Source organism: Aegilops tauschii, chromosome 6 (genome assembly GCF_002575655.3).
Source record: "Aegilops tauschii subsp. strangulata cultivar AL8/78 chromosome 6, Aet v6.0, whole genome shotgun sequence".
NCBI classification, from domain to species: domain Eukaryota; kingdom Viridiplantae; phylum Streptophyta; class Magnoliopsida; order Poales; family Poaceae; genus Aegilops; species Aegilops tauschii.
The window spans coordinates 163,470-171,689 of record NC_053040.3 but is presented as its reverse complement, the minus strand read 5'-3'; the positions used below and the strand labels follow the sequence as shown (position 1 = coordinate 171,689).

Sequence of the window (8,220 nt, the reverse complement as noted above, 5' to 3'; positions counted from 1 at the left end):
AAGATAATAAGCATAGAATCTCGTATACTTACTCCGGACAATCGGCTGACTACCTTATAGTATTCAAATCAAAGGTAAGTAGTACGAATCTGATTTCCTTAAATGCCATCTGACATGTACGAATGGGATATCTTAGTCAACACGTGTCAGCCTACTCTTAAATAAGGTCTGTGTACACGATTTGATTTGTTGGCACGTACAAGTAGTAGTAGTACTTCCTCTGGATCTGGATGTAGTACACTTGTCAACACGCATCGTCAAAAACTACATACTACTAGTAGAACGCCCGTGCGTTGCTACGGGCTACCATGCATATAAATAAAATAAACAAATGATTAAGGTCGTCTTCAAGGTCGAAACGCATTTCTCCCTCATACGTCCGGGCATGTTCGAACATCAAACAAGCGCCCAGGACCACAATTCAAGCCCATAGAGGGGGTGTCGTTGTCTGGACTATTCGCCGTGTTATCTCAGACACATTGTGTTTAAAGGTAAGTAGGTAGCTAATCTGCAGCAGCAAGAGCGTAAAAAAAAGTAGTTCTAACATGAGGATGCAAGGAACTACCCGCATCTAATTGTGTTCATCATCAGGCCTAAGCCTGGGCTTGACCTTGTTGTCTTAGCTGCTGCATGTCATGACCATTATCTCGAATTGGTGCAAACAAAAGCAAAGCCCTAATTAGTCCAGAGAAGATGAAATCAGATAGCAATATCAGGGCATGAACAGATCTAAAGAACACAAACCACAAGCAGAGACTCGGAGAAGACGAGGCACGACCACTGTGACGTCACATCCCTTAATAATTATATTTTTACACTATACACGTTTCACAACTATAATTTGAACACCTGTGTACCATAAATAAATATATTTTTACACTATACACAAGTGAATCATGTTGTGTCATTTACATGACGGGTAAATTAAATGAACATGTCTTGATTAGGTATGACATACTTTGGACAAGGAAGAGACCTGCAGATAAATAACACAATTAAACAAACAAGTACTGAAATATAAGTGTTCCGCATTAAGCTTGCTAGTAAGGAAATTATCAGGAGATGGCTTGCTAGCTTTCACCTCTAGATCACCCCCATGGAAACTTGATACATCAGAGCAAGAAAACATTCCCCAATGGTTACAAACCTTCGGTGCAAAATGACATTCATGGGATCTGAAGACATCACTAAGAAATATCAGGTTCTATATGAGTCTGACTTATTAAAGAACAGAGAGCAATGAAGAAAAGTGCAGTACATTAAATCAAGGCCAAATGATACATTGCATGCATCAGCGAGCAGAAAAATAAATGGTGTCTAATATTATATTTTCCCCTTCCAATAGAGAGACTCCTTCTACATGTTTAACCAGTGATTAATTCCGGTTACACCAAATAAACATAGTTCTAAATGCTACCAACATTTTTTATGAAACAAAGGACAACCAAAATTAACTCCCCTCGCGTGGAAACTTGATGTCCTTTCAACTCTGAAATTCCACCAAAGGTAAGCATACAATAATTTTATAGTGTATAATTATACAAAAGAAGAACATGTTACGTGTGTAGATAGCGCAAGGTGGCATATTATCATTGAGAGCATATATTAGCACATAGTGTGATGAAAATTGGAACCATATGTACTGTCAGCATGTCTTTCTCCTTATTCTGTATATCATCATTTCCTCTACACTTGACATGATAGCTTGAGAAAAAAAAGATGAGTATCCAGATATGTACATAGTTATGGCTAGATTCCTTGTTTTGTCCAAGAAAGATAAGTCATGAGCCCATCATCTTATTACAGCAAGGCACATCTCTATCAGTGGTGCAAGAGGTGTAAATTTTATATTTTCTTTTCAAGAAAAAACCCCTGGCAATATTAAACATCATGATGTAACAAATTACAAATATTAGTGTTAACATAGGTTAATATCTATTACTTATGTGTGGTGCAGTTCAATAAACCATGAAAAAAATTTGAATTATTCCTAACTATCACCATCAGATCTAGGTCAATAAAAGTTGTAGTCACAGCCTGAGCCAGAACTTTGGATTGAGAAGGGATTGGGAAACCCTCAAAGGAAGGAAGAAGCTCACCAAAACACAGTTACAGGCCCCAACTATCTCAACCTTGCGCACAAAACGGCTTAATGACTCATATGGGATCAACAAGAGTGCCAGTCGCGTAAAGCTTGTTCAGATTGCCAAGGCCGTCCACTTGAGAGCAAGACAAAAACTTAAAATTAGGAGTCCGAATGTGGTTAGACAAGCTATACTAATTTCATTTTGATTTTGATCCGACATGTGCATTAAACAGAGCATGGACCACGATTGAACAGAGCAACCGCTGCAAAATAAATGTATAACAAGAGCTGGCAGCATCAACATGTAATAGGCATGTATATTTATCTACGGGTTTTGTCGCTAGTGAACGCATACAGTTGCAATTGCACTTATGCAACCTAAAGGCGAAAGAAAAAAACCACTTGTTAACCCAAAAGACTGAAAAAGTCGTAACAAAAGAAGAAAAAAAATAGCCTTCCTAAGTTCTCTAGTTGGGTGAAAAAAACCAGCTATTCTAAAAGTGAGCACCAGATTCCAGTATGTATCATGCAGTTTTCTGTATATGGTTCACACATGAAAAAGGGATTTTGGCCAGTGCTAGGACATGGCATTTGTTGCCTGATAAAAGATTAGTTCATGCTATCTTCGGGACAAAGTGAGCACGTGAGTTACCAGACGAGAAGGGGAGGCCATGAGTAAAGGTGGACTGAAACTTCTTGCTCGCTTGGAGCTTCATGAATCTGATCCATAGAAAATTATGTAATCATTTGAAATTAGTATACTAAAAAAATTGAAGGTACATTGCAGAAATGACACATTAGCAAAATTGAGTAATGCAAAACCGAACCCACCATAGGAGAAGCATAGAAAAAAATCATCTTCTGAACCCACCTACAGATCCAATTTATATGCATCATGCCATGGAATTTCCGAATGCATGGCCGCAGCCGCTGGCTGCAACGTCGGCCCAATGGTGCTTGTCCGGGCGAAGTACAAGGCCATTGGGCTCGTCGCCCGGGAGTTCTGCAACCCACATCAGTTTCTATGACTATAGTTTCTACTATTGTACTCTTTGTAGTTTTTAATGCATAAATTAATCTAATGTTGGGAGCTTTCCAAGGACTAACTAAGACAATCAGAATCGGAGAGGAGAGTTTCTCAACAAAAAAAAGAATTAGAGGAGAGTCAACTAACCTTCCTTTCTTGCTTCGTCACCCCCTCATGGGTTATGAGCTATGACGACCATGATGCCGGCCGTGCGTCCGAGCGCCTGTGGTCTGTACATCGACGACCTGCCCTTTTCTCATTTTTTGGTCACCGAAGAGTTCGATCGATCAGAAACATGGAAGGGCGAGAGTAGTCATGTTCCTGCCCTGTGTGTGTTTTCTTTGCGCGAAAGTTCCTGTTTCAGTCAGAGAGGTAGAACAATCAGAAAATGAGAAGGTCTTTCACTTCCTTACAGAATGAAATTTCTGTCTTGCAAGTTTACAAAGTCATCAAGTTAAGCACTTACGATAAAATTATCTGACTCAGAAAGCTGATATCACTCATACAAAAAAACATGTTATACAATACTGAGTTTCGACATAGCTATCATAATAGATCTATGCAAAAATGTTCAGGTGCACGCAGGACAGCTATACAATTTTAGCAAGAATAACAATTTTACATGAAAAATGCCTGCAAGCCTGAAAGCCCATTATGTAATTCCAGTACTGAATCATTCAGGCCCTTGTAATGTTATTTGAGATTAGGTTCATAATATTTGAAGGTGCATGGTAAAGAAAGGAAAATAACATTACTTCCAATGAAATACTCTCCACATTGTTCGTACTTGCATTACTATCATGTTGGCATGGACATTGACAAACTGAATCAATTAGCCTGTAAAATTTATGAATAGACTCGGTTCTCTTCCTCTTCATGTCTACATGGATGAATCTGAAATATTCTAATTAGTTTCTATAATTAGTTCCTATGGCTATAGTTTCTACTATTGTACTCTTTATAGTTTTTAATGCATAAATTAATCTAATGTTGGGAGATTTCCAAGGACTAACTAAGACAACCAGAATTGGAGAGGAGAGTTTCTCAGCAAAAAAAGGAATTAGAGGAGAGTCAACTAACCTTCCTTTCTTGCTTGGTCACCACCTCATGGGTTATGAGTTATGACGACCATGATGCCGGCCGTGCGTCCGAGCACCTGTGGTTTGTACATCGACGGCCTGCCTTTTTCTCATTTTCTGGTCACCGAAGAGTTCGATCGATCAAAAACTTGGAACGGGAAGAGTAGTCATGTTCCTGCCCTGTGTGTTTTCTTTGCGCAAAAGTTCCTATTTCAGACAGAGAGGTAGAACTCTGTGTCAGCAGTTGTCTTGTCACTGCAATTTTAAATGACCGGCAATAAAGGTTGCTGCTTAATTTTAGAATGCCGTAAGTTTTCCACCTGTAGGTGTAGCAGCTAACAACTTTGAACCATACTGAATAAAGGAGTCAAAATGGAATACTTTTTGACCTCACAATGCCTATGAATTTCAAGTAGCCATTATTTAAACACCAGACACATTGTCCATGCAAAAAGAGGTGAAAAAAAATCAAATCTGAACTGAACTTGACAGAATTCATAAGTTGTATAGCTGACAATGGGCCATCATATACAACAAGATATAGTAAGCAATGCAACAACACACATGTACAAAGGGGTGAACATGCCTAATTGGTACTTTAATTTAACACATCGAATCATTGAGTGGTGCTAGGTCTAGTTACACATACAGAGTTTAACATCAAGTGGCTAAGTTAGCAATGTCTAGCACGAAGTTAGGCATGTGACCTTCATGGGAAGAACTGGACATACCGGGCCATACCAACCTGCTTCTTCCCCCCTCTGCGCTAGCTCCAAGATGCATGTCTCGTCCTGGTGGATTAACCGCGACCTCGACCACTTCGATCCGCCGATGCTCGGCACCGCTACCAAGAACCACCAATCAGTCCTTGCTTGTGTCCATGGTGAAGATGAAGTCGCAGAATGCAGATCTTGGCTAACCCACCGACCACGCACACATGCGTTGGTACGGCGCTCCGGGCGTGGCCCGACTTGTGCAGCGCGCTGAACCTTCCTCGCACGGTTCCTACACCTGCCAAGGCCAGCTGCGCGTGCCCGCACTTCCTCGGCCTCTGCTTGTTCCTGTGCCTAGCCGTAAACATCATCAGGTGTGTAACCTGCATATTCATGGCACAATTATATAGGCAAGGGCGGTGTAAAGTAGGACCATCCAAAGCAAGGGGATAACAAGAGAACGAAACCTCTCCAACATACACCACAGAAAGGATGCCCACATGAAGCAGCACCCATTGACTCACGTGGACAACTTCCGAAGCAAATCCCACACGTAAGCTGTTAAAGGATAGATAAGTAATATAAGAAGTGGAGTTTATATGCACATGACCTACATGTACGGGAATGTTTTCATTAGCATGCCTAGTCTAGAACATAAAAGGGTGCAAGCCCATCCCTTTGCCGCAAGCATTCAAAATAACAAGCATACTGTTCAACATTTTCTCCAGTAAAATACAGGTTGCCAGGCAGGTCATACTAACTCCACGGGTTACAAAATATACAGGCAATCCAATAATATAAACATCAAGAAGAAATCCTTAACGGGAAAGCAAGAAGAAATCGACCGATCAGGGACAATTCGAAGCAGCAGACCTTAACGGGGTTGAAGCAGCGGCCTTCCCCTCGTGCTCATCAAAGCCTCCATGGCCTGCACATAGCCAACATCGTCACTCCGCCTGCTGCTGCTGCTGCTAAAACAACAACAACAGCAACCACCACCAATTAGCCTAGTAAATCCAAAAATCCAATTGTGATGAAAAAACATGTCCATATCATGTGACTGCTGCAAACTGGACCCTTTTTTTGATACGCACATGGCTGCTGCAATACAAGCACACACAAAAAAAGACATCTTGTATTAGGAGGCAGGGAGGGTTGGAGCAGAGCTTCTTCTCCATGGACCTCCTCTCTCTCCCACATGCCCTTGAATTCCTTGACACAATACAAGCAGACATCAGATGTTGGAGATGAAGAAGAAGACAAGGGTAGGGGAGGAGGGATTGGTACCCACTTTCGTCGAGGGGAGTTTCATCTCCATGGCATCCCACGGAGGGAGGCTAGACTCCGGCAGTGGAGAAATAATGGCCTCCAACATGTTCAGATCATGAAGAGAAAAGACTTTTTTTCGGGAAGAGAAGAGAAAAGACTGCCTGAGCATGGCCCGAACAGAGAGAGGGAAGGGAAGGGCCTTCCATAGCGAGCCATGGTCTGCACGCCCGCCATGGTGCTCCTCCGTCACACCCGCAGCCTGCAGAAACCAACCGCACCGATCAAATCAAAAAATCCAGAAGAAGAAGATGAGGTGAGGGGAGGGGAGGCGAGGGGAGGAGGATGGAGGGCGTCAATACCTTTGATGTCTACGTGCTGCAACCCGTCACCGACGTCGATGTCCACCACATCAGCAAGCACCGAGAGAAGGCCGCCGCCGCCGCCGCCGTCGTCGCCCCATCCCCATCCATCCATGGGTGGGTGTTGGGCTAGGGTTTCATCCCCATCCATCCATTGGTCGGGCCGGACCTCCATGGCCGACCTCGAGGACCAGGTGGACGAGGGCGCGGTGGTGCCACTGCGGATCTGGGCGCCCCCTCACCTTGTCGTGCGGATCCAGGATGAGAAGGTGAGGGGCTGGAGCGGAGGCGCTAGAGGAGGAGGAGGCCGGCGGCGGTGGGATTGAGGCGGCGGCGGGATTGGGGTTGGGGCAGAGGAGAGCGGCGGTGGGCAAGTGCATCGAGGGCACGAGGGAGCGAGCGCCTGGCTTTTTTTCGTAGGTTAACCTTCGTGGATTTTTCGACTGGTTATTTTTTGCGTGCGTGTGGTGGGTGTGGGGGACGAAAAAAAACCAGTCGAAAAAAACCAGACGAAAGTGGGGGGACTATTCAACCAACTCGTCCATTAGGAGTAGAGATTGCTAATCTTGATTGATATCGCTGTCATTTATATAATTACATACTCCCTCCGTTTCAAAATATAGCGCGCCCACGCTTTTTAAGGTTCAACTTTGACCATAAATTTAACCAACGAGACCGACTGCGGCGGAATTATATAATTGAAAACTTCTTTTGAATACAAATTCACTAGTATAATTTTTGCTTCCGCCGCAGTCGGTCTCGTTGGTTAAATTTATTGTTAAAGTTGAAGCACGAAATCGAGGACGCACTATACTTTGGAACGGAGGGAGCACCAGATTTGCTGTTAGCCGAGCAACTAGAAAATTTGTCCAATTCAGTCGATTTCGCCTAGCACCGGAGGCCGATGCGGGGCAATGCTGGCAGCCACGTCCGGGTGAGGCCTCGCGAGGACCTCAACGCAGGAGGCAGGGAAGACACGGCTTGCCGTCGAAGGAGAGAAAACGGGTTTGCAGGTTTAGGGTGTAGGGTTGCTGGCCGAGTTCATGGTCGGTGGTCAGAGGGATGGCTAGGGGCAGCAGCGACACGAGCAGGGTAACGTCACCAACTGGCAGCCGGACACGGTTCGGCCGGCAAGGTTGGGTGGCTTGACAGGAGGTGGGGGAGAAGAAAAGCAGTAGCGCGGGGTTGAAGGCGTAGAGGGTTTCCTCGTTGCCGTCGTCGTTCTCCTGCTGCGGCTGCTGCGGGAAGGAGGTGGGGAAGGGGAGGGAGGGGCCGGCGACGAGGTTGGGCACGGGCGCGGGCGCGAGCAGGGATGAGAAGCAGAGGAGGACGAGCGCATCGTGGATGCGCGCGGCGAGCACGGCGTGGCCGTGCGGCCAGTGCGCCGCGGACGCGCCGCCCTTGCCCGCCGCCCCCGTGACGCAGAACGGCGCGGTCTCCGACGCCATCGTCTGTCGCAGTTCCCTCGAGGGCCGCGCGGGTGTGGCGTGTCTTTAAGCCCGAAAGCAGAGCTGGAAAAGCAAGGTCTGGGCTGGCCTCAGTGAGGAGTGAGGACTGTGGAGTGGAGTGTGAGCCGACGGGAAACGAGGGGCAGCGGCGGGAAAGGTGATGGCGTGGGGGATCGGGTTTGGGGTTGGAGCGGGCGGTGGCAGGGCGGAAGGGATTCTGCCCTTTACGTTATTCTATT

At 45.4% G+C, this 8,220-nt stretch overlaps 1 long non-coding RNA gene across 7 annotated transcripts; it reads right to left on the bottom strand.

Moving 5' to 3' along the window:
- Positions 1-764: 764 nt before the first annotated feature.
- On the bottom strand, positions 765-6,922 carry LOC109755283 (uncharacterized). 7 transcript variants are annotated; one of them, XR_006664873.2, is made up of 13 exons: positions 6,534-6,922; positions 6,197-6,433; positions 6,000-6,117; positions 5,779-5,873; positions 5,373-5,463; positions 4,924-5,288; positions 4,194-4,399; positions 3,261-3,468; positions 2,918-3,089; positions 2,739-2,806; positions 2,100-2,219; positions 1,082-1,175; positions 765-976 (listed from the first exon to the last, which is right to left on the bottom strand). It is a non-coding gene; the product is annotated as an uncharacterized lncRNA (long non-coding RNA). The 7 variants fall into 7 exon arrangements; XR_012186931.1 differs by having other exon boundaries at positions 4,938-5,288; positions 5,779-5,876; positions 6,534-6,781; XR_006664878.2 differs by having other exon boundaries at positions 5,779-5,833; positions 6,534-6,781.
- Between the last annotated feature and the right edge of the window lie 1,298 nt (positions 6,923-8,220).